Here is a 27,570-nt window from a genome sequence, read left to right on the forward strand (position 1 = left end):
GGTGTCCAAACTCAAGGTGTGGGCAGGGCGGGTTCCTCCCGCAGGCTCTGAGGGAGGCCCCGTCCCCCCGTCTGTCTTCTGGAGGTGACTGTCCTCCAGGTTCCTCGGCTTGCGCCGCGTCACACTCATCCCAGACTCCGCACGTAGCCCCGCGATGCGTCTCTGTGTCTTCATGTGCCCTTGCTTTTGGCCGTACCACATGGCACACGGAATCTTAGTTCCCCAACCAGGGATCAGACCCACGCGCCCTGCAGTGGGAGCGCAGTCTTAACCGCTGGACCACCAGGGAAGGGCCTTACGTGACCTTCTTATATGGACCTGAATCTTTTGGTTAGGGCTCCCCACCTTAACCCGGAGAAGGGCATGGCAGCCCGCTCCAGTGTTCTCACCTAGAGACTCCCATGGACAGAGGAGCCTGGTGGGCTACAGTCCATGGGGTCACAAAGAGCTGGACATGACTGAAGCGACTGCGAGCACACACCCCCCACCTTAGCTTGATTGCATCTGCAAAAGCCCTGTTTCCAAATCAGGTACCCTTCATAGACACCAGGTGCTAGGGCTTTGACATGAGTCTCAGGTGGTACAGTTCAGTCCGCAGCAACAGGGACCCCAGTGAGAAGCACTCATGTGCCCTCACAGGAGCACCCAACGGCTCAGCAGCCACGGGTGCCCGGAGGCGCCAACAGGAGGGGCAGGGCGTCCAGCAGGAAGCAGGGTGCCGGGGGGCAGAGTGGCCCCACGCAGGTAGCAGGCGCCACAGCCAGACCTGCGACCCCCTGGCTGCACTGCATTTCTTCCTCTCTGAGCAGGTAAGAGTACAGATGGCGTCCAGAAAACTCAGGCAGAGACTCTAGAGCTGGGGTGCCTGTCGGAGGCAAGGTAGTGCGTGAAGACAGGAGTTACCCAAACACAGAGGCGGGTCCCAGGAGAGGAGGGGATGTCAGTGGGACAGTCCTGTTCGGGCCCAGCCACCGCTCAGTGTGAGCCAGCTCACACTCCAGGCACAGGACAGAGGGTTCTCCTGGGGACAACCGACAGTCTAGAGAGAAGGCTTTCAGATACTGGTGTTTTGGACCCTCTTCCCTCAAAAACTGCTAGCTTATTACAAGAGTACTCCACAGAGAAGCCCACTGGTTAACAAACCTACTCACACAAGTTTTTTTCTCTGAACTATTCATTGGGGTCAAGGATTCATTAGCTGACACTTGAGGAAAACATTCAACCTAAAACAACAAGGGAAAACAAACCAGAGGAGCTTTTAGTGAACAGAGAAAATGTGGAGGAAAGCACCATAATTAAAAATTGCAAAGATGTCAAGTATCTCAGTGATATGTCATATTTATAATATATGCGGTATATATATAAAAGGATTAGAAACAAATCTGTTGGATGAAAAAGATGGTAGCAGAAAAAAATAGTACAATATTTGGAAAAGCATAAGCAGAGTTGGTTATAGGGAAGATAAGGGGGGAAATGTAGAATTTACAGATAAGAGACAGAATTTACAAATAATATGATGTATCTAACTTTATAATTTTTGTTATATTAATATTTGTATAATTGTATATAAGGAAAGTTATGACCAACCTAGATAGCATATTCAAGAGCAGAGACATTACTTTGCCAACAAAGGTCCATCTAGTCAAGGCTATGGTTTTTCCTGTGGTCATGTATGGATGTGAGAGTTGGACTGTGAAGAAGGCTGAGCACCGAAGAATTGATGCTTTCGAACTGTGGTGTTGGAGAAGACTCTTGAGAATCCCTTGGACTGCAAGGAGATCCAACCAGTCCATTCTGAAGGAGATCAGCCCTGGGATTTCTTTGGAAGGAATGATGCTAAGGCTGAAACTCCAGTACTTTGGCCACCTCATGCGAAGAGTTGACTCACTGGAAAAGACTCTGATGCTGGGAGGGATTGGGGGCAGGAGGAGAAGGGGACGACAGAAGGTGAGATGGCTGGATGGCATCACTGACTCGATGGACATGAGTCTGGGTGAACTCCAGGAGTTGGTGATGGACAGGGAGGCCTGGCGTGCTGCAATTCATTAGGTTGCAAAGAGTCGGACACAACTGAGCGCCTGAACTGAATTGAAGTGATGTACAATTGTATAATTGTATTGCAAAGCTTTGAGGACAAGTATGGAAAGAGTGATAGGCACTTGGAAAATGAGACAGTTACTCTAGAAAAAAATGATATACAGTTGACCCTTAAACACCATGGGTTTGAACTACATGGATTCACTTCTATGTGCAATTTTTAAATAGTAAACATTATAATACTACACCGTCTGTTGGTTGAGTCCATGGATGTGGAACCACAGTTGGCAGGAACCTCATGTATGGAGGAACCTCACATATGACTATAAATCATATGTAGATTTTCATATGCTCAGAGGTCAGATCCCCTAACCCCATATTGTACAGGGGTAGGATACTCTACTTGAATTTAACATGGCCTCATATGCTATTTTATAGTCATAATAGTAATAAACACTCTGGTAGACAGATTCCAAGGTGGCCCTCAGTGATCCTTGCCTCCTAATGTTCTTTATTATGTAGCTCACCTCAGCAACATTTTCTAGGATTAGTCTGCAACTAGTTGAATAGGGCAGAAATGATAGTATATCTCTTCTGAGATTGGGGCTTCTCCAGTGGTTCAGTGGATAAAGAATCCGCCTGCAATGCAGGTGTCACAGGTGATGTGGCTTCGATCCCTGGGTCAGGAAGGTCCTCTGGAGGGGGAAATGGCAGCCCACTCCAGTATTCTTGCCTGAAAAGTCCCACGGACAAAGGAGCCTGGTGAGCTATAGTCCATAGGGTCGCAAAAAGTCGGACACAACTGAGAGATGAATCACACACACACATCTGAGATTAGGTTGCAGCAGATACTGTGGTTTTCCTCTGGGGTGCTGTGTCTCCCCCTTTCTCGGTTCTGGGGGAAGCTATGTTGTAAGAAGCCCTATGGAGAGACCCAAGTTGTGAGGATATTAAGCTTCAATCTCACAACAGGAAATCAATGTCTATAGTCAATGAATCAAGAAATAACAGGAAAAGCGTCAATAAGGCAAGAGAGTCAAGGACAATGGACTTTTATATTTTATTGGAGGTCTTTTGGATTTCTTTATAAAGTAGCCATTAACTTTCTTAGAAGTTAAGGTTAGAAATATTAAAGTTCTAAATGGGCAACATGGGCAGTCAGGATTGGCAAATGCCTGGTGACTCAGTTTATCTCTGTTAAGAATAACCGGAAGCGCAAAGTTCTCCTTACAGTCATTGGTTATCTATCTCTTTTACTAAAATACACTGATTTTATTTTTATTTTTCATTTTCTCTCTTCTAATACTATGTATAAAAGGTACTTCTCTCTCTTCTAGCTCTCAGCTTTTCATTTTTATGTGATCCAGAGACTGAAGTGCTTTTCACTGTGTGTTTTTTCAGAGTGATGAGTCAGTGACGGGGGTCCCTCTGGCTCAGGATAGTGACTGTGCTTCTCCATGCGAGTCAGGCCATCTTCCTTCTTCTTTTGTGTCCTGTAGACAACACTGACCAGTGATTTTGCAGCATGTATCTGACTATTTTTGTCCTTTGCAATTCTTAATGTGAGAGAAAATGATTGAAATGCATGAGAGAAAATCAGGTCCCTCTACTCTGTGTGTGTGGGCAGGGGGGGGGGTTTGGCTTTTAGAGCAAAGTAGCCTTCCAGTGCTACATAAGAACTTGTTGTCTAATCTTTAGTCACTGAATCCTCAGAAAGCAAGGGAATGGGATGAGATTTGCATTTGGAATTCATACTAGTTACTATTATTGACTGTTTGTAAATAAGTTGTCTTAATACATTATACTGGCTTCATGAAAGCCAAGGATGCATTAGTGTAGCTAAAAGAACTGTTTGTGTTTTGGAGGGGAATGGTGGTATGACTACTTGTTACATAGTCTAGGTAAGGAGATAAATATTTTTCTACTTTAAAAGCATCTATAAATTTATTTAAGAAAGCATTGACATGCATTGAGAAAGCTACATGTCCCATCGATTCCCAAGTAAATTAGAAATTATTAGTGCTAGCCATGATGTAAGTTATTATAATATGACAGCATTTGGCTTAAGCAGTTTCACCATTTATTAGCTCTGATATTAGAATAAATGATAATGATCATTAAGTGCTATGTACATTATCATTTAACTAATCATGCTTGCAATCTCCTTGTATTAGTCAAACCTCTTTGGGTTAATTAGTCAGAGGAGCTGCCTAATCCTGATTTCTAGAGGAATAATGAAATAAAGGAACACTGAAGTATGCTAAAGAAAGTGTTAGTGCATCACCATTTACCTTATATATTGGCTTCATTTACCCTCACTCAGTCCATTATAGTAGCATCAAGGTTAAAAGATTCTGGCAATTTTTTTTATTTTGAAATATGACTGGGCCTATTAAATTATATGCATATATCTTTCCATTAAAGCACATATGCAGCAGAAAAGTCCTAATGTGATATGCAAATAAAAACAAAATTCTTATTTACCAATATATCCACATTGAAAGATAAACCAATAAACACTGTTTAGATTGAGCATTTAAAATGTTAGTAACATTTTATACTTTGATTCTGACAAGTTAATAACTCAAGATGTGTCGAATATCAAGGCTACAAATATAAGATACAACCAGGAGACTTTTATTATTAGTCCTTTTATTATTCTTGTTAATATAGTTAGGCTAAGGGGTCCTTAAGCTGATGCTTGATAAACCATGAGCAGAGTTTTATTTAATCCAAAGTATATTTTATCATTGGATGAAAAGTATAATTTCATCCCTTTTTCTTAGTCTTTCTCATGTCTCAGAGGAGGAGAAAAAAGAGAAAAGGATCTTTTAAAATTCATGATGACCTGTCAATGAGGCAACTTCTCAAATGATGATGATCATCTATTTTTGAACATGCAGGCACAAGTCAGTGAAGGGCATGGTGCATGAAGAGGTAACCAGTGGAGTCTCCAAGCAGAGAAAAGCACCTCCTCCTGAGAGCGCCCCTGGGTCCATGCCACACTTGCACCATTGGCAGTATTGTCCTCTCTAATACGTCTCAGGGTTCTCATCATGTCCTAAACACTGCTCTCCCTGTTTGCTACTCACTTGCTGGAAACTGGACAAGGCCTGTTACTCTCCACTCTACTGATGTTAACCTCTTACCTCTTTGTTCACTGATCCGCATTTCCTTTGCTCACATAAATACAAAAAGACATGATCTGCTCAGGATGAGAGAGACATATATGCAGTAACAGAATGAAGCAGACAGAGTCAGTAACTGGGTACTATGTTGTAGAAACTTGGGATTTTCCTAGAAAGTAACAGTCTTCCACATATTCTTTTATTTTAAAGCCAGGAAAAGGGAAGGTTTGGAAGGCGCTGTTTTTCAGCATTTGTGGTGAGTTTTCCTGCCCTGCTGCTAACCCTCGCTGTGGTGGTCTCTGTACTCCTGCGTCCGTGCCTGTCTGTTTTGAGAAGTGTGATTTGTTAGTTTCCATGTTGTAGACCCACAGGGTCCCTCATGTGTTCCTCTTCTAGACAGATCTGTAGTCCTATCTAGAATCTCTTTGTAGAGATCTTCTTTAACTCTGTCCATGTCCTCTTTCAAGAAATACCATGTACTATTTCTACATTCTTTTTTTTTTAATAAAATTATTTTTATTATTTAAAAAAAATTTTAACAATTTTATTGGAGTAGAGTTGGTTCACCATGTTGTGTTGGTTTCAGATGTACAGTAAAGTGATTCAGTTATTATTTCTGTGCCTTTTTGCTAAGATCAAGTATAGTATCTGATCTTACATCAAAATCGGGCATTAAAGACTGTAAATATACAGACTGTTGCTTCAGCAAAACCCTCTCTCAGTGTCACTAAGGCACTTGGCACTGTGCATTGCACTGCACTGGGAAGTAGTATTTTGTTTTATTTAAACCTTTCTTATTCTCTTACACTTCTTGATGGTGGTAGGCTTCCCTGCTGGCTCACAATGGTAAAGAACCTGCCTGCAATGCAGGAGATCTGCCTGGGTCAGGAAGATCCCCTGGAGGGCATGGCAACCCACTCCAGTATTCTTGCCTGGAGAATCCCATCAACAGAGGAGCCTGGTGGGTTACAGCCCATGGGGCTGCAAAGAGTTGGATATGACTGAGCGACTAACACTTGCAACACTCTTGGTGATGGTGTGGTAGTGCTGGTGGTTTAGTTGTGTCTGACTCTTGCAACCCCATGGACTGTAGCCCCGAAGGCTCCTCTGCCCATGGAATTTCTGAGGCAAGAATGCTAGAGTGGGTTGCCATTTTCTTCTCCAGGGCATCTTCCCTAACCCAGGGACTGAACCCACATCTCCTGCATTGCAACTGGATTCTTTCCTGCTGACTCACCAGTAAGCCTTAGAGTTCTTGCCTCATTTTAGATACATACTTTATATAGAAGAATAACGTGTATAAAACTACAACTACACACTTCTGAGCATCTGGCTTGATGAATGCTCATAAAGTGAACTTACCTGTGTAACCAATACCTCGATCAGGAAAGGAGCCCCTTCCAGCTCCTTCCTCCAGTTCGTAACCTCACATCCCACCCTTGTCCTGACTGTGACAGCAGTAACCAGGCTTACTCTGTCTCTTTTTTTATGAATACAGTCTTACATTTTGTATCCATATTGTTGTATGTGGTTATAATTTGTTTATTCTAATGATTATTTAGTATTCCACCCTGAATATATGAATGTTAGTTCTTTTATTGGTAGATATTTATACTGTTTCTAGAATTGGGGTATTATAAATAGTACTGCTAAGAACATCCTTGTAGGTGTCTTCTGGATCTGTCAGAAATATATGTAGGCGTGTAGTTCACTGAATAAGCCTATGTTCAGCTTTAGTGAATACTGCCCAACAGATTTCCAAAATAATTGTGCCAGTTTATACTTTCATCAACAGTGTATGAGAATTCATTTCAATAATTCTGGTTGAATTGAGATATCTCATTGTGGTTTCATTTTGCATTTCTCTCATGAGTAACATAAATACTATTCCATGTTCCTTTGGCTTTTTACATAATATTTTTCACATACTATCTCATTGTGTGAAGTGTCTACCTGAGTCTTTTGCATATTTTTCTGTTGGCTTGTAGGTGTTTTTCATATTGAGAATAAATAGATTTGATACAGCTTAGAACTCCATCATAATACTTATGTCAAACTGCCCATTAAAGGCAAGACTATGTTACTTTATAGTACTATAATATTCCACATCACTCAGATCTTTGAATGAGAGACCTTATATGACAGGTCTGGTCAGTATATGTTAAAAGAGCAGCATCTTGCCAAGTGTATAAACTGTTGCTATAAAACATTATCCTCAACTTGTAACTCACAAACCTGTATCAGAGGTAAACTCTCAAAGTAACAAACTTACAATGCACTTAGATTTAATTTTATAAAATTTGAGTAACTTTTTTTATAAAATACTTTTGAATAGTCTATTACCAAAGAAAAAATTCAGTGCAATGCACATGACTCTATTATTGATGAGTTAGAACCAGATTAAGTAAATAAATGTATACATTTCTTCTAGAACATTATTTTCATTTATTTGTCACAAAAAAGTATATCTTGCAAGGTCAAATTTCAACACATTAATTAAGATAGTTTTAAATTAATAAACTTAATATTAAATAGAAGCTACTTTTTTTTTACATTATTTATTTTCAATTGAAAGATAATTGCTTTTCAGTATTGTGTTGGTTTCTGCCAAACATCAGTATGAATCAGCCATAGGTATACATATGTATACTCTTATTTTTTGAATGCTGATTCTAACCTTTCAGTTCAGTTGCTCGGTTGTGTCCAACTCTTTGTGACCCCACGGACTGCAGCACGCCAGGCCTCCTAGTCCATCACCAACTCCCGGAGTTTACTCAAACCCATGTCCATTGAGTCGGTGATGCCATCCAACCATCTCATCCTCTGTCTTCCCCTTCTCCTCCTTCCCTCAATCTTTCCCAGCATCAGGGTCTTTTCCAGTGAGTCAGTTCTTCACATCAGGTGGTCAAAGTATTGGAGTTTCAGCTTCAGCATCAGTCCTTCCAATGAACACCCAGGACTGATTTCCTTTAGGATGGACTGGTTGGAATTCCTAGCACTCCAAAGGACTCTCCAAGAATCTTCTCCAGCACCACAGTTCAAAAGCATCAGTTCTTCAGTGCTCAGCTTTCTTTATAGTCCAACTCTCACATCCATACACGACTACTGGAAAAACCACAGCTTTGACTAGACGGACCTTTGTTGGCAAAAATGTCTCTGCTTTTTAATATGCTGTCTAGTTTGGTCATAACTTTCCTTCCAAGGAGCAAGCGTCTTTTAATTTCATGGCTGCAGTCACCATCTGCAGTGATTTTGGAGCCCCCAAAAATAAAGTCTGACACTGTTCTACTGTTTCTCCATCTGTTTGCCATGAAGTGATGGGACCAGATGTCATGATCTTAGTTTTCTGAATGTTGAGCGTTAAGCCAACTTTTCACTCTCCTCTTTCACTTTCATCAAGAGGGTCTTTAGTTCTTCTTCACTTTCTGCCATAAGTGTGGTGTCATCTGCATATCTGAGGTTATTGATATTTCTCCTGGTAGTCCTGACTCCAGCTTGTGCTTCATCCAGCCCAGTATTTCTCATGATGTACTCTGCATATAAGTTAAATAAGTAGGGTGACAATATACAGCCTTGACGTACTCCTTTCCCTATTTGGAACCAGTCTGTTGTTCCATGTCCAGTTCTAACTATTGCTTCTTGACCTGCATACATATTTTTCAAGAGGCAGGTCAGGTGGTCTGGTATTCCCATCTCTTTCAGAATTTTCCACAGTTTATTGTGATCCACACAGTCAAAGGCTTTGGCATAGTCAATAAAGTAGAAATAGATGGTTTTCTGAAACTCTCTTGCTTTTTCGATGATCAAGCAGATGTTGGCAACTTGATCTCTGGTTCCTCTGTGTTTTCCAAATCCATGGAAGGGGGAAAAATATGTAGTTCACTAAATATGCATTGCTAAGTTCATCACTTAGCCTGCTTCCTTATTCTTGAAATGTCATACTGGACTACCCCTATAGTAAGGATGGGCCATACATACTTGAGCAGCTTCTTTAGAGTTTTGCCTTTAACAAAATTCTGATCATTATAATAAATAGCAGTTTATTCAGGATAAGTTAATAGACGTTCACAACTTTAAGGCTTTGGTATACATATTGCCGCAGTGATGTGGGGTGGATGAAGGGATTATATGAATATATACTCCTACCAGCATCTAGTGACTTGTCCACTCTTCAAACCCTCACCAGCACTAGATGCATTTAAAATTTTTTCAACAGTTAGACAAAATGCTGTCTCATTATTTTGCATATTTAATTAGCAATGAAATTGTTTCTTCTTTTTTCTTATTATATTTGAGAAAATATTAGGGACAGGGAGATCAGAAACAGTGGGGAAGGATAGAAACCTCCTCAGTATTTCTTATCAAAATATGTTATCCATTAAGGAAAAACTATAAAATTTAATGTTATCTCTTCTGTCTTTTTTTCTCAACTAGGAGCAATTATTATTACTGTTTGTTTGTGATGATTTTTCAATGCTGCTAGTCCAGGATTAGGTTTTATTTTTACATTTTGGTTATTAATAACAATACATATAACCAACTCCTGTTTTATTGGAGCAATGAGGTAGAGAGAGACAGATGGAAATCACAGACAAACCTAAACCCCAGTGGCAGTGACTTGTGAAAGGAAAGCTAGGATCTCAGGCATACTCACCCATCCTACCCTGGGGGATTTGGGTTACTAGGCAGCAGCTAATAGATCTCTGTAGATTCTTGTGACTAATCTGGGTCTACTTGATATCAGCAGAGCCTGCTGAAAAGTAAAGAAATTGAGCCAACCAGCAAACTTTTCCTCTGGACAACTTTGGCCACAATTTTAACAGATTATTTTTCACTGAGTTTATTACATGAATCCAGTTAATAAAAGATATTTCAATAATGAAGACAATTCTGAATATGATTACTTTGCTAAAACGTTAATTTTTTAATTTATAATTTATATACCTTACTTCTAGGAAGACTTTGAGGTGACTTAGAAAAGAAAGCACAGACCAATCCTGTAATTATAACAGAAAACAGATGCTGTAAGAAAAGAGAAACAAGTTGGCCTCTTAGCTTAGAGCTATAATTCTTAACTTCAGAATCCATCAGAAACCCTTAAGGGGCTTATCCAAACCCAGGTTGCTAGGACCACCACAGAGTTATGGATTCAGGTTTGTGGTAGGCATGAGAATTTGCATTTCTCATGAATCCCCAGAGGCTGCTCATCCAAGGAACCATACTTGGAGAAACACAGATCTTAGGCTGTTTTTTGTTTCTTGAGTTTTGGGAACCATCACTGATTAATATTAGATTTTTTAATTAAATAGTTTCTCTTTATAGCTCATTATCTGATCACACATAGTAGCTGTGTTATCATTTTCATCAGTTTCTTCATATAAATATAAAGGATATGATTGGTTATAATTTCTGGTTATTTTGAACCTGGCCACATTAAACACACCTAGAGAGTTTTTAAATGTAACCAATATGGAAGCTTATCTCCACAGATTCTGATTTAATTGGTCCCTGATGGAGCCTGAAACAATAGTTTTGAAACCTTTCCTGGTGGTTCGAGTGCTCAGCCAGGGTTGTAATACATAGATGGAAGAATAGTCTGTATTGCCTGCAAATAGTCAGCTGGTTCCCTCTGTGCCTTGCCCCCTGCCCCCCATCAATGTGCCCAGCTACTCACTCCCATTTTTATCTGTGTGGTATGCTTTTGGTTCTTAAATATGCTGTTTTGTTCTTCTCTTTATTGAAGTTCATCTGTTTTTGATGAACTATTTCTCTAATCTATCAAGGTCATTTTAAATTCTTTCTTTCTTCTAAAGTGTTTAACTCCTGCCCAAATAAGTATCATCTGCAAGTTTAATGAGCAGATTTTCAATTTCCTAATTGAGACTGTGCTCATTAAGTTTTAATGTTTTAAAATTTTATTGCAAATTATTCCTAGCATGCATGTGATGCTACCTTGACTTTGCCCTGGCCATGCACATTTTCTTCATTATCAGTGAACATTTATTTAGTGCTTAAATGTTGTGTGTTATTGAGTCAAGTTCATGACTTGTAAATAGTTGAAAGTAAGTGCTGAATCTGACTCTTAGTGGTTTTAAGTCTACGGAGAATATGTTTGTAGCATGAGCTGCGTGAACAGCACAGGATGTATAAGCATATAAACACAGAAGTTGCGCACTGTCTCTAGTTCACTGGTCAGTGGATGTCCTGACGCACACTGTGGCTGCATAGAGCGGAGACTGAGAGTGCCAGCTGCCTTTTACTAGCTGTGTAACCTTCAGCAAGTTATTTGCTCCTTGTTCCTCAGTTTTCTCATCTATAAAATGTGATTTTGATCGTTCTTGCCTTGATTTGTTGTAAAAATTTATATCAGATAGTGCATGAAGGATTCTCAACAGAGCCTAGTACATAGGAACAGTACAAATAAATAGTAATGATTAAGTCAATTAATTGGGCAATTGATAGTAGAAAATATTTAAGATTTGGTTTGACAAGACTGATCATTAATAATTGACACTAAGATATCTGGGACCTGTCCTACTCTGGAACTTTTCATTCGTACAAGTTTAAGCATGTTTTTCTGTAAGCAGATAGTTTAGATTTTCATTTGCAGTGTGTTCTGTTTAACATGGAAAGTGTTCTATGCAGTTAATTGTAACTACTGAGTGGCAGAGCCAGGATTCAAACTCAGGACTTCTGTCTGCAAGATGCTAATTGCTGAATGGTAGCGACAGAGAGAAGAGATTGCCCCAGACATGAGGGGTAAGGTGAGCGAGAATCTTTTTTGAAAGAATAAGATTCCATAAAGAATAAAGAAGCCAATATTTGACCATATACTATGTGTTAAACATTCTTGAGTGCATTGTTTATATTGTCCCATTCAAAGTCTCAAAAAGGTTAAGTAATCCTTGCCCCAAATCATAAAGTGGATAAACGGCAGAGCTAGGAATTCAACCCAGATCTGTTGGCAGCACAGTCCATTCTCTAAGTCACTTCTATAAACTGCCTGCCCTTGAATGGAGTCAGATTGCTTTTTCTGGAGTAGAAGATGCACTCAGAAATGATTTAGAGTGCAGACAGATAAGGTGCAGACAGAGGTACTGTCTACTTCCTGTTTTGTGACGGAGTAAATTGGAAAAAGCAACTGACGGATTTTCTCTTGAGTTTCAGTTCAATTCAGTCGCTCATTTGTGTCCAACTCTTTGCAACCCCATGGACTGCAGCACGCCAGGCCTCCCAGTCCATCACCAACTCCCGGAGTCTACCCAAACTCATGTCCATTGAGTCAGTGCTACCATCCAGCCATCTCATCCTCTGTCGTCCACTTCTCCTCCCGCCTTCAACTTTTACCAGCATCAGGGTCTTTTCAAATGAGTCAATTCTTTGCATCTGGTGGCCAAAGTATTGGAGTTTCAGCTTCAGCATCAGTCCTTCCAATGAATATTCAGGACTGATTTCCTTTAGGATGGACTGGTTGGATCTCCTTTCAGTCTAAGGGATTTCAAGAGTCTTCTCTAACAACACAGTTCAAAAGCATCAATTCTTCAGCGCTCAGCTGTCTTTATTGTCCAATTCTCACATCCATACATGACTACTGGAAAAAAACCATAGCCTTAACTACACTGACCTTTGTTGTCTAAAAAGTAATGTCTCTGCTTTTTAATATCCTTTATAGGTTGGTCATAACTTTTCTTCCAAGGACGAAGTGAATTTTAATTTCATGGCTGCAATCACCATCTGCAGTGATTTTGGAGCCCAAAAAAATAAAGTTTGACACTGTTTCCACTGTTTCCCCATCTATTTCCCATGAAGTGATGGGACCAGAAGCCATGATCTTAGTTTTCTGAATGTTGAGCTGTAAGCCACCTTTTTTCACTCTCCTCTTTTACTTTCATCAAGAGGCTCTTTAGTTCTTCTTCGCTTTCTGCCGTAAATGTGGTGTCATCTGCACATCTGAAGTTATTGATCTTTCTTGGCAATCTTGATTTCAGCTTGTGCTTCTTCCAGCCCAGTGTTCATATGATATACTCTGCATACAAGTTAAATAAGTAGGGTGACAATATACAGCCTTGACGTACTCCTTTTCCTATTTGGAACCAGTCTGTTGTTCATGTCCAGTTCTAACTGTTGCTTCCTGACCTGCATGCAGGTTTCTCAAGAGGCAGGTCAGGTGGTCTGGTATTCCCATCTCTTTCAGAATTTTCCACAGTTTATTGTGATCCACACAGTCAACGGCTGAGGCATAGTCAGTGAAGGAGCAGTAGATGTTTTTCTGGGTCTCTCTTGCTCTTTCCATGATCCAGCGGATGTTGGCAATTTAATCTCTGGTCCTCTGCCTTTTCTAAAACCAGCTTGAACATCTGGAAGTTCAAGGTTTACGTATTGCTGAAGCCTGGCTTGGAGAATTTTGAACATTATTTTACTAACCTGTGCAATGAGTGCAGTTGTGCGGTAGTTTGAGCATTCTTTGGCATTGCCTTTCTTGGGGTTGGAATGAAAACTGACCTTTTCCAGTCCCGTGGCTGCTGCTGAGTTCTCCAAATTTGCTGGCATATTGAGTGCAACACTTTCATAGCATCATCCTTTAGGATTGAAATAGCTCAACTGGAATTCCATCACCTCCACTAGCTTTGTTCATAGTGATTCTTCCTAAGGCCCACTTGACTTCACATTCCAGAATGTCTAGCTCTAGGTGAGTGATCACACCATCGTGGTTATCTGGGTTGTGAAGCTCTTTTTTTGTACAGTTCTCCTGTGTATTCTTGCCACCTCTTCTTAATATCTTCTATTTCTGTTTGGTCCATACCGTTTCTGTCCTTTACTATGCCCACCTTTGCATGAAATGTTCGCTTGGTATCACTGGTTTTCTTGAAGCAATCTCTAGTCGTTCCTAATCTAATGTTATCTTCTATTTCTTTGCATTGATCACTAAGGAAGGCTTTTGTATCTCTCCTTCCTATTCTTTGGAACTCTGCATTCAGATGGGTATATCTTTCTTTTCTCCTTTGCTTTAGCTTCTTTTCCTTTCTCAGCTATTTGTAAGGCCTCCTCAGACAACCATTTTTCTTTTTTGCATTTCTTTCTCTTGGGGATGGTCTTGATCAGTGCCTCCAGTATAGTATCATGAACCTCCATCCATAGTTTGCAGGCACTTTGTCTATCAGATCTCATCCCTTGAATCTTATTTGTCACTTCCACTGTATAATTGTAAGGGATTTGATTTAGGTCATACCTGAATGATCTATCTTTTTGCCTTTTCATACTGTTAGGGTTCTTAAGGCAAGAATACTGAAGTGGTTTGCCATTCCCTTCTCCGGTGAGCCACATTTTGTCAGAACTCTCCACATGGAGTCGCAAAGAGTTGGACATAGCTGAGCGACTAAACTGAACTCAGCTGAAGTGAACTGGACTGAATGGTCTAGTGATTTTCACTACTTTCTTCAATTTAAGTCTGAATTTGGCAATAAGGAGTTCATGATCTGAGCCACAGTCAGCTCCCAATCTTGTTTTTGCTGACTGTATAGAGCTTCTCCATCTTTGGCTGGAGAGAATACAATCAGTCTGATTTGATATTGACCTTCTGGTGATGTCTGTGTGTACAGTTGTCTCTTGTGTTGTTGGAAGCGGGTGTTTTCTACCACCAGTGCGTTCTCTTCACAAAACTTTTTATTAGCCTTTGCTGTTTCATTCTGTACTCCAAGGCCAAATTTGCCTGTTACTCCAGGTATTTCTTGACTTCCTACTTTTACATTCTAGTCCATTGTGAAGAAAAGGACATCTTTTGGGGGACTTAGTTCTAGGTCTTGTCGATCTTCATAGAACCGTTCAACTTCAGCTTCTTTGTCCTTAGTGTTTGGGGCATAGACTTGGATTACCGTGATATTGAATGATTTGCTTTGAAAATGAACAGAGATCATTCTGTCATTTTTGAGACTGCACCCAAGTACTGCATTTTGGACTCTTTTGTTGACTATGAGGGCTCCTCCATTTCTTCTTAGGGATTCCTGCCCACACTAATAGATATAATGGTCATCTGAGTTAAATTCACCCATTCCAGTCCATTTTAGTTCACTGATTCCTAATATGTCAGTGTTCACTCTTGCCATCTCCTGTTTGATCACTTCCAATTTGCCTTGATTCATGAACCTAACGTAGAAGGCAATGGCACCCCACTCTACTCTTGCCTGGAAAATCTCATGGACGGAGGAGCCTGAGAGGCTGCAGTCCATGGGGTCGTTAAGTCGGACACGACTGAGCGACTTCACTTTCACTTTTCACTTTCATGCATTGGAGAAGGAAATGGCAACCCACTCCAGTGTTCTTGCCTGGAGAATCTCAGGGATGGGGGAGCCTGGTGGGCTGCCGTCTATGGGGTTGCACAGAGTTGGACACGACTGAAGCGACTTAGCAATAGCAGCAGCACGGACCTAACATTCCAGGTTCCTATGCAATATTGTTATTACAGCATCTGACTTTACTTCCATCACCTTTTATATCCACAACTGCACGTTGTTTCTGCTTTGGCTCTGTCTCTTCATTCTTTCTGAAGTTATTTCTATACTCTTCTCCAGCAGCATATTGGGCACCTATCCACCTGGGGAGTTCATCTTTCAGTGTCATATCATTTTGCATTTTCATACTGTTCATGGGGTTCTCAAGGCAAGAATACTGAAGTGTTTTGCCCTTCCCTTCTCCAGGGGACCACATTTTGTCAGACCTCTTCTCCATATCCAGTCCGTTTTGGGTGGCTGTGGCTTATAGTTTCATTGAGTTAGATAAGGCTGTGATCGGTTGGTCAGTTTAATTAGTTTTCTGTGATTGTGGTTTTCTTTTCCGGTGCCCTCTGCTGGAAAAGGATGTGGAAGCTTCCTGATGGGATTGACTGACTGAGAGGGAAACTGGGTCTTGTTCTGGTGGGCGGGGCCGTGCTCAGTAAATTTTTAATCCAGTTTTCTGCTGGTGGAGAGGGTGTGTTCCCTCCCTGATCTTTGACCTGAGACCAAACTATGGTGGGTGTAAGGAAGATAATGGGGACCTCCTTCAGAAGGTCTCATGTGTGCACTGTTGTATTTAGTACCCCAACCCTGCAGCAGGCCACTGTCAACCCACGCCTCCTCCGGAGACTCCTGGACACTCATAGGAAGTCTGTGTCAGACTTGTGTGCGGTCTTTGCTCCTTTCTCCTGGTCCTGGCACGTAGGTCGTGGTCCTTTACAGTTAGGTTGGACTAAATTAGACTGAAATTAGATCCACGTTCAAGATCAGGAGGGGTGGCCGTGAGGAGATACCCCTTGTCCAAGATAAGGAGCAGCAGCTGTGCTTTACTGGAGCAGCCGTGAAGAGATACCCCACATCCAAGGTCCAAGGTAAGAGAAACCCAAGTAAGACAGTAGGTGTTGCGAGAGGGAATCAGAGGGCAGACACATTGAAACCATAATCACAGAAAACTAGTCAATCTGATCTCACGGACCACAGCCTTGTCTAACTCAGTGAAACTAAGCCATGCCGTGTGGGGCCACCCAAGACGGGCGGGTTATGGCGGAGAGGTCTGACAGAATGTGGTCCACGGGAGAAGGGAATGGCAAACCACTTCAGTATTCTTGCCTTGAGAACCCCATGAACAGTATGAAAAGGCAAATTGATAGGATATTGAAAGAGGAACTCCCCAGGTCGGTAGGTGCCCAATATGCTACTGGAGATCAGTGAAGAAATAACTCCAGAAAGAATGAAGGGATGGAGCCAAAGCAGAAACAATGCGCAGCTGTGGATGTGACTGGTAATAGAAGCAAGGTTTGATGCTGTGAAGAGCAGTATTGCATAGGAACCTGGAATGTTAGGTCCATGAATCAAGGCAAATTGGAAGTGGTCAAACAAAAGATGGCAAGAGTGAACGTTGACACTCTAGGAATCAGCAAACTAAAATGAACTGGAATGGGTGAATTTAACTCAGATGACCATTATATCTACTACTGTGGGCAGGAATCCCTTAGAAGAAATGGAGGAGCCATCATGGTCAACAAAATGCAGTACTTGGAGGCAATCTCAAAAACAACAGAAAGATCTCTGTTCGTTTCCAAGGCAAACCATTCAATATCACGGTAATCCAAGCCTATGCCCCAACCAGTAACACTGAAGAAGCTGAACCTAAACAATTCTATGCAGACCTACAAGACCTTTTAGAACTAACACCCCCCCAAAAATGTCCTTTTTATTATAGGGGACTGGAATGCAAAAGTAGGAAGTCAAGAAACAACTGGAATAACAGGCAAATTTGGCCTTGGAATATAGAATGAAGCAGGGCAAAGGCTAATAGAGTTTTGCCAAGAGAACATACTGGTCATAGCAAACACCCTCTTCCAACAACACAAGAGAAGACTCTACACATTGACATCACCAGATGGTCAACACCAAAATCAGATTGATTATATTCTTTGCAGCCAAAGATGGAGAAGCTCTATACAGTCAACATAAACAAGACCAGGAGCTGACTGTGGCTCAGATCATGAACTCCTTACTGCCAAATTCAGACTTAAATTGAAGAAAGTAGGAAAAACCACTAGACCATTCAGGTATGACCTAAATCAAATCCCATATGATTATACAGTGGAAGTGAGAAATAGATTTAAGGGACTAGATCTGATAGATAGAGTGCCTGATGAACTATGGATGGAGGTTCATGACATTGTACAGGAGACAGGGATCAAGACCATCCCCATGGAAAAGAAATGCAAAAAAGCAAAATGGCTGTCTGGGGAGGCCTTACAAATAGCTGTGAAAAGAAGAGAAGCCAAAAGCAAAGGAGAAAAGGAAAGATATAAGCATCTGAATGCACAGTTCCAAAGAATAGCAGGGAGCCATAAGAAAGCCTTCCTCAGCAATCAATGCAAAGAAATCCAGGAAAACAACAGAATGGGAAAGACTAGAGATCTCTTCAAGAAAATCAGAGATGCCAAGGGAACGTTTCATGCAAAGATAGGCTCGATAAAGGACAAAATGGTATGGACCTAACAGAAGCAGAAGATATTAAGAAGAGGTGGCAAGAATACACAGGAGATGTATACCAAAAAGATCTTCACGACCAGGATAATCATGATGGCGTCATCACTCACCTAGAGCCAGACATCCTGGAATGTGAAGTCAAGTTGGCCTTAGGAAGCATCACTACAAACAAAGCTAGTGGAGGTGACGGAATTCCAGTTGAGCTATTTCAAATCCTGGAAGATGATGGTGTTAAAGTGCTGCACTCAATATGCCAGCAAATTTGGAAAACTCAGCAGTGGCCACAGGACTGGAAACTGTCAGTTTGCTTTCCAATCCCAAAGAAAGGCAATGCCAAAGCATTCTCAAACTACCGCACAATTGCACTCATCTCACATGCTAGTAAAGTAATGCTCAAAATTCTCCAAGCCAGGTTTCAACAATATGTGAACCGTGAACTTCCTGTTGTTCAAGCTGGTTTTAGAAAAGGCAGAGGAGCCAGAGATCAAATTGCCAATATCTGCTGGATCATCAAAAATGCAAGGAGAGTTCTAGAAAACCATCTATTTCTGCTTTATTGACTATGCCAAACCTTTGACTGGGTGGATCACAATAAACTGTGGACAATTCTGAAAGAGATGGGCATACCAGACCACCTGATCTGCCTCTTGAGAAATTTGTATGCAGGTCAGGAAGCAACAGTTAGAACTGGACATGGAACAACAGACTGGTTCCAAATAGGAAAAGGAGTACGTCAAGGCTGTATATTGTCACCCTGCTTATTTAACTTATATGCAGAGTACATCGTGAGAAACGCTGGGCTGGAAGAAACACAAGCTGGAATCAAAATTTCTGGGAGAAATATCAATAACCTCAGATATGCAGATGACACCACCCTTATGGCAGAAAGTGAAGAGGAACTAAAAAGCCTGTTGATGAAGGTGAAAGAGGAGAGTGAAAAGTTGGCTTAAAGCTCAACATTCAGAAAACTAAGATCATGCCATCTGGTCCCATCACTTTATGGTAAATAGATGGGGAAACAGTGGAAACAGTGTCAGACTTTATTTTTTGGGGCTCCCAAATACTGCAGATGGTGATTGCCTCCATGAAAATAAAAGATGCATACACCTTGGAAGGAAAGTTATGACCAATCTAGATAGCATAGTAAAAGGCCGAGACATTTGCCAACAAAGGTCCGTCTAGTCAAGGCTATGGTTTTTTCAGTGGTCATTTATGGATGTGAGAGTTGGACTGTGAAGAAAGCTGAGCGCTGAAGAATTGATGCTTTTGAACTGTAGTTCAAAAGTTTCTCCAAAACTATGGTTTTGGAGAAAACTCTTGGGAGTCTCTTGGACTGCAAGAAGATCCAACCAATCCATTTTAAAGGAGATCAGTCCTGGGTGTTCATTGGAAGGACTGATGCTAAAGCTGAAACTCCAATACTTTGGCCACCTCGTGCGAAGGGTTGACTCATTGGAAATGACCCTGATGCTGGGAGGGATTAGGGGCAGGAGGAGAAAGGGATGACAGAGAATGAGATGGCTGGATGGCATCACTGACTCGATAGATATGAATTTGAGTGAACTCCGGGAGTTGGTGATGGACAGGGAGGCCTGGCATGCTGTGATTCATGGGGTCGCAAAGAGTCGGACACGACTGAACAACTGAACTCAACTGAAATTAGAGTGAGTTAGGTTTATTTATGTGCATATATAAATAATTTTTTTAACTCTAAGATTATTTGTTCTTGTTCTTGACCTGGTTTGGTTGTCCTTAACTGAAAATCTAAGTAATACAATAGTATTACAGTACAGTCTGAACTCTGGAGATACCATTTTGAAGCTGATAGGATTATTTCTAGCAGACAATAAAATATTCTTACTTTTCATACTTACTACTAATAACGAATAACAGCTTCTTACTACTAATAAGGACTTCCATGGTGGTTCAGACAGTAAATAATCTGCTCACAGTGCAGGAGACCTAGGTTCGATCCCTGTATTGTGAAGATCCCCTGGAGCAGGAATTGCGATCCACTCTAGTATTCTTGCCTGGAGAATCCCAGGTACAGAAGGTAAAGTCCATAGTGTCACCAACACTTTCACTTTCACTACTAATAAAGAGTTTACTTTTTTAAATCCTTTATAAAATGAAAATAAATGTGTGCTTTAGTAAAGGGATATAATTTCTGATCAGCTTGTTTATTATGTATGTGTTCAGACATCTTATACCAAAACCCATAGCCAGTGTGCTCAGTGAGAGTTCATTTCTCTCTCTTTACGCCAACTTCACCACATCCCCAGATAATAATTTAAGCAGTCTGAGTAAATTGAATATCATTATGCTTACTGTACGTACCACTAATTTTGTTTTCAGTTAGACTTTTTCCATTTTAGAATTTGTGCTTACTGTTGTGGGAAAAGGAAACTGAAGTTTTAGAATTACTGAATTACTAATAATAGTTGTATAGCACAACACAGTTGAGGTAAAGAGAATGTTATAGACTTGGTTTTGAATTTCAGCTTTACTGCTTATATGCTGGCAGTTACTGATTCTCTTTGTGCCTTGGTTTCATCTAATGCCAGTGAGGAGAATTTATGCCCACCTTATAGGATGACTGTGAAAACTGAATTTAACAAGCCATGCACAATACTGTGTACTCATTAAAAGTTAACTGTTATTATTGATGATAATAGCTGGTTCCATGCTGACAGGAGTGTTGGTTGAGAAGGGGAAATATTTGAGTTTTGAAAATTTTAGCAAAGATGAAAGGAAGATTGTCCTCTGCCAAATTCTAGCAACTAGGCCTCACTGTCCCATGCTGCCTGCACATCCTGCCCTTCCTGGCTCGTTAAGTGCTCTTGGATCAGATCCGCAGAGTGGTTTACATGACTGTGAGTGGCACTGATCCAATTATGTAGCTCGCCTGCAGAGCCATTTAGTGGTAGCCAAGGTAGCTTATTTCTATGTCATTTAGATTAATTTTTCCATTTAACTTGTATTACTACCAAACCCATTGCAAGATATTTCCAGTTTTCTGCTTTCAAAATTTACTTTTAAAAGCAGTGATAAATAGGCTTCTGTTTGATTTTAAATGGTTTTCTATAGCTACACAATTTTAGCTCCACATAAAAATTGCTTAGATGTTGTTGCTCCTTCCTCCATAAAATTGCAAACACCTAGGGCTTGGTTGAATATCCAGGTGTACGGAAGCTCAATGTTAATTTTTCAAAGGTTGTATATATTTCTGATATAGCAACTGATTGCGGAAAAAATGGGTTTGTATATTGTTGCAGCAATATAAGTAACAGCTGCCTCTTAAAATAGGAAATAGAAAAACCAAGTTAAGAGGCATCTAATGTGATCACTAATTATTTTACCGGAGTTTTAAAAGAATGTATCAATAATGGGTTTTTGTTTCAGGCTATTTGCATCCAGAACCTTGGCTTCCAAAATTAAGAAATCAGCTCTTATTAATTACACTTAAATATGACGGCGGCAGAGATCTTTGTGCTGTGAAGCCAGAGCCTGATCTCTGGCTGTTTGGATCTGTACTTGGTGTAATGTGGTGCACTATTCTCAGCCAAAGCCCTGTGTTGTCTGGGCAACTCCCGTTGCCATAGCAATGAAATTCTTTTGCGGGAGCAGGGCGAATGCTAATTGTAGCCATTTGTTGTTCCTTCTGTCGATCCCTTAACTAGCACAGTTGTAGAGCAGCCAGAGATTCTGGGTGAACAGCACGGAGTGCCCCCAAAAGCATTACTGCTGAAGGCAACCGGCTGCTCTGCTTAAAAAATCACTGGAGCAGCCGCCGGTGCAGGCAGTGCCGCTGTGTGGGCAGAAGCACAGCGTGGCTCCGGCCTGACAACTGTTGAGCTGGGCCTGGGAGGTAAAGAGAAGGCTGAAACCTGTTGAGAAGTTGCTGATGACATGGAGATTAATTTGACATCAGTCCCTTGGAGGTAGGTAGGCATATCATAACAACTGTTTATCCAGGCTAAAAGCAGTACTGGAATGCCCAGAGGCTATGGGAGACAGATCAGTGGTTCTTCCTTTCATTTCCATCCGAAACTGCATTACTGTGGCCTAAGGTAAAATGATTCATTTGGTTGGAACCAACCAATTGTAATTCACATAGGTATTAGATTCAGTTAATATTGGTAACTCCCCCCTCTCTTTATAATCCCTTATTTTTAGAGACTCATGATTTAGCTGCCAGAAATGAGTTGAAACTGAAAATCATCTCAACATAAATGAGAACAGACTCCTTTTGAAAAATAAATGACCAAGTAATATCTACCAATTATGTGGTCTATCATGCTACTTTAATTCAAGAAAATACTATTAACCTAGCTCATAATTCATTGTAAGGTCTAATTGCTATAGGTACTTGGGTAAGAAAAAAAATATTATAATGGTAAGAGAAAACATGTGAGGCACAATTATACTATTACATTACATTTTCCCTCTAGAAGTGTACTGACCCATAAAGATTGGTCAAGTTCATGAGACTTTTAAAAACTAGCTTCTATGTAAGCATACTAATAAATTTCAAGGTAGTTTTTATAAGGTATAAATTTAATGTATCTGCCTCTTAATATATGTGCCTCTGTATTAATAGACTGAAGGTACATCCTGGCTGAAATGTCCTTAAAATGTAGAGAAACTGATATCATAGGCTTGTTATACAAAACTATTCATCATAGTTTTTTTGTTTGTATTGAGATGGTCAAATTAGCTATAAGGATAGTGCATCATAACCACAGATTCCTCTTTTTACTGGGGCGTAGGGAAAGAAGTCTTTCAAGTCAGTGTGGTTTTTTTTTTTTCCTTAAAAGAACTGCATGTATATTTAATATTTTTATCGCTTTTCTTGCTCTTTACAGGGAGGCAACTACCAGAATATCATTCAGTGTACTGAAAGAAATTGGTTTCTGATGATAGTGATCATAAGAAGTCATTTGTGTGCTTCAGACACTAAACAAATTAGTCCTATTCCATTGTTTAAAATAGATATTCAGCCCATAAATTCCAAGAAGAGAAGATTTGAAATTTGTTGAAATTTTCTAAGATACACAGTTTTCTTCTTTTCATAATTTTTAATTAAGAGAAGAAAATATCTGTAAACTATATAATAAACACTATTTTTGAGTATTATCTATACCTTACTTGTGAACTTCATATACAAGATATTACAGATATTCCTTAATAAACTTTTTTGGAGTTATTTTGAAGATTATTTTTACTGAATCTTCAACATTAAAATATTTGGTTGTACTTCTAAAACACTACGTTCTCAGTATAATAAATGAAAAAAAGAGCTTATTTATTTATTAATGCCTTTAATTCCTCAGCCTACAAAAATCAAGTTATTGTTAAATTTACCACCAAGCATGACTTCTGCTGCTGCTGCTGCTGCTGCTAAGTCGATTCAATCATGTCCAACTCTGTGTGACCCCATAGACGGCAGCCCACTAGACTCCGCCGTCCCTGGGATTCTCCAGGCAAGAACACTGGAGTGGGTTGCCATTGCCTTTTCCAATGCGTGAAAGTGAAAAGTGAAAGTGAAGTCGTTCAGTCGTGTCCGACTCTTCACAACCCCATGGTCTGTAGCCTATCTATCAGGTTCCTCCGTCCATGGAATTTTCCAGGCAAGAGTACTGGAATGGGTTGCCATTGCCTTCTCCGAGCATGGCTTCTGGCCCCCCTTAAATGATTAGGTCTCCCATAGAGTTCCAAGAATGATTGAAGTCTAACCTTACCACCAGCCTGCACAGAGAGAATTTTTGTCAACACACCATTTAGCAGTGGACTGGATGATAACTGGCCAGATAGATTTCCATCATGATCAGTCCTCAGTAGCCCTCTGGAGAAATCAGAGTAGACCATCCATCCTCAGTCAACCAAGGGTCTTTTCCTTAATAGCTAGAGATGAAAAGACTAAAATCTGATTATGGGATGAGTAATGCTCTCACATCATAGAAATTAAGCCTCATCCAAAAAGCCAGCTCTTTGAGGTACCTACAGCTTTCTTCCAGGGGCAGAAATAGACCATTGCTGCTTGTGTCCAGAGCCGACCACTGGGGAAACCCACAGCCCAGCTTGTCCTGTTGGGTGATATGTAGGACTTTGCTCTGAATGATGTAACATGCCAGCACCTGGCTCACTTGGGCCAAACAAACTGAAGCATTCCCAAACAACTTCCAGGGAAGGTGACAGCCCGCAGGCATTTAGAATCAGGTTGCTTGGTAGGAGTGAGTCTTACAACAAGCTCCGTCTGGGAAGCAGGAGTTGACCGTGGAAGGAGGAGTCCGGGGCCCGAGCTGCTTCTCCTGCCTCAGTCCGGTGTGGGTGGTGGGATACTCTCTTCCTGACATGATGGATCATTCACATCCGAGACAGTTGTCCTCTCAAGAAGAGACACCTCCTGGGGCGTGTGTCAGGAAACCTAGGAGAGGCACATGAGCACGCCCCATTAGGTGCCCTCCACTCCATCAGCAATGAAGGCGGGACCTGATGGCTTAGAAGAACCACTCTGGTGGGAAAATGAGGGAGTGAGCGACCTAAATTTTAAAATTCTTTGTTAACCCCCATTCAAACACTCTCTCCTTGTCCCTCCTTTTAAGTCAAGGAAGCTTGAAGAAGCTTATGTCCCACTGTGATTCTCCGTGGAAGATTGATGAGCCATTCTCACAATACATAGATGGAGGAAGCCTGCCTTAAAAATCTGACTGTAAAATCTGTACCTCATATGGCTCTTTATTAGAAGATTCAGTTCCTTGTGATCTGTGCCACACTCAAGCCCTTCCTAAGTACATACAGCTCACTGATAGTCCTGAATAACAGTGGTGGTTTTTTTTTCATATAGTGGTAGTTGGTAACGTGGTTCACCTTGGCAACCTGTTAGATATTTTTTAGCAGTTTTGAGGTTTGCAGTTTAGTTCATTTTTACAGTTATTTCTCAATTATTTTTAGTCAACCATGTCTTATTCATAGTTTAGCCTTCTTTTTCATTGTACCCAGCATTAAACAATTTGCTCCTAAGAAAACTAGTTAAGAATTAATGTTTATAACTTTGGATGATAGTTCAAGTTTTTAATTTTTAAAACTTCGATTCATTTTTCTCCTTGTCATTACATGAAAATTATTAGTCAAAAGCCAGAAACTATCACTCTCTAAATTATAAATTATACATAATGAACAACTCTGTTGGTAATTCCAAACCTTCTTGCTATGTGTCAGAAACACTGGGAAGCCTCATTCCAGAACTACTGAAGTAGAGCTTCTGGGGTAGGTTCTCAGGAACTGTTTTTAAACAGAGTTCTAAGATGATTATTGTGTCCCTAAGATATCCCTAGTGGGAGAAAGAACATTTTGGAAACAGTGATCTGAGGGTGATATTCTTCACTTTTTGATGTCTGGTTTCAATGTGAAAACAAGGTTCCAGGAATACAACTAACTGGCTCATATTTTTATTTTTTGTTCTTTTTTGCTGTTTCTTTTTCTCTAAAATGAAAGTATTTCAAATATTTGACTGTTAAAGATATGTACATAAAAATGGTGTTAAATACGTAGTGGATTAAAAAAAAAAAAAACACAGGTGGTGGTGTGGTTTAGTCATTAAGTTCTATCCGACTCTTTGCGACCCCATGGACTGTAGCCCACCAGACTCCTCTGTCTATGGGATTTCCCAGGTAAGAATCCTGGAGTGGGTTGCCGTTTCCTTCTCAAGCAGATCTTCCCCACCTAGAGGTTGAACCTGGGTCTCCTGCATTGCAGGAGGATTCTTAATGTAAATCTTATTAACTAGAAATAAAATGTAAGCAATATATAGAACATGGACACAATTGCTGGTTTAAAGGTGTAAAATGTTGTTATAAAAGAACACCCCAGAGTGCAAAAAAAAAAAAAATAATTGGGACTGCATGAACCAGTAGATTGGAAAGATTCATTTTTAATCCATATCCTTCCAGACTATTTACTTAGACTAGTTTGAAACATACTTTCAGCATTAGCGAAATTGCCAAACAAACAGAGCAGACATAATTGGCTGAAATTTAATTAGAAAATGTCTTTGTTTAAAAAATAATTTTTAGGAAACCCTGAAGTGTACATTGATTGTATGCATTCATTTTTAGTCAGTTTGCTGGTGACAGTTCACCTAGAGCTGAGAAGGATAGCTCTAGGTCTAGCCTCCAGTTCTCTGGCTTATGGCAAGTCACTGTTTCAACAAAGTCTGGGCTTCTGGGGCATGGAATTATAATGAGGGACAACTTAACCTATGTTTATGTGTAGGTACAACCTCAGTTTGCCTTATAATATTACACATACTTGGGAACTGGTAACCACTGGCTTGCAGGCATTTCTCAGTTGAGCAAAAATTGTCTGTTGCACACACTAGTGTCATCAAAAAAAGAAAAGAAAACATGTAAGGAAGCAAATAAAAGAAGAGTTTTAAGAATTATAATTTGGGAGATACAAATTCAGGGAAGAGAAAGAATTTAATTTATAAAGCAAAACCATGAGGCTGTATTCTGACACAAGAAAGGAAATGTTTATCCTTGAGGAATGTCTGTCCCAAGTTGATTTTGTAAGAGTTTGATAAGTATTTTCACTTTCTGGCTAGTGTTCTGAGTTGGGACGATAACAAAAGGTCAGGTTCCATCCAGGCTGGGACATGCGTGACCTCCACTTCCTCAGTGGCTCTGGCCTCCGTCTTAGAGAGCTCACTTAGCGGTACCAGCCCCATGCTGAGTTTCCTGCCATGCCAGCCATTAGTGAGTCTGTTTCTTCTCTTTTCCCACTCAAATTTTAAGAGAACTCAACACCCTTGAACTGCTTGTCTGAAATACCTTTTCCAAGTTCTCCCCTAGTATTGGAAGGATCACTTTTCAGATATACCAGAAAAATTCCTAAAACCTCTGGCATTCTGTTCTTATAAATAGCTAACCCTTAGGTTAAACAATAATCACACTTGAGATGGCACTGGCCCTGCCATGTTGGGTTTTGGTCCTGTCTCTTTCTGTTTCACTTGCTTTTTTGATTCTCTTGCTTCGTTCTTGTTAAACATGGTGACAAACCTCAGGCTGTGTGTTAAAACCAGAGGAAAAGCAAAGACAAAAAAGTGCCTTAAGTTTTAAAATAACTTCCTTCCAGGCAGGCTAAAGTTGTTAGGTCTTATGAAAGCAACTACAACAAGAAACCTTTCTGGACCAAAAAGGCCCGAGTTTTATAAGTTGTCCTTAGACTGACTCTCCGTCCCGAAGTAAAGTGCTTTAGTGGCTCCACATATCACTCCCTGAGAGTCTTCTCCCTCATCAGGCAGGTTTCAAAGCTCCCTTTGATGTCAGCTTCCAGGCCTACATTCCTTCCCACTCCTGGTCAAAGAAAAAGTCCCTGCGGCTCTGTGCTGCTGTAGTGCATTCTGCCCG

The 27,570-nt window shown here is 40.5% G+C and overlaps 1 protein-coding gene and 1 long non-coding RNA gene across 6 annotated transcripts in view; both read left to right on the forward strand.

Moving 5' to 3' along the window:
* DIAPH3 (diaphanous related formin 3) overlaps positions 1–27,570 on the forward strand; it is a 562,435-nt gene that overhangs the window by 431,533 nt on the left and 103,332 nt on the right. The gene's annotated exons all lie outside the window — the stretch shown is intronic.
* Positions 4–26,054, forward strand: LOC133258144 (uncharacterized). Its single transcript, XR_009739823.1, has 2 exons — positions 4–22,101; positions 23,026–26,054. It is a non-coding gene; the product is annotated as an uncharacterized LOC133258144 (long non-coding RNA).

Source organism: Bos javanicus, chromosome 12 (genome assembly GCF_032452875.1).
Source record: "Bos javanicus breed banteng chromosome 12, ARS-OSU_banteng_1.0, whole genome shotgun sequence".
NCBI lineage: Eukaryota > Metazoa > Chordata > Mammalia > Artiodactyla > Bovidae > Bos > Bos javanicus.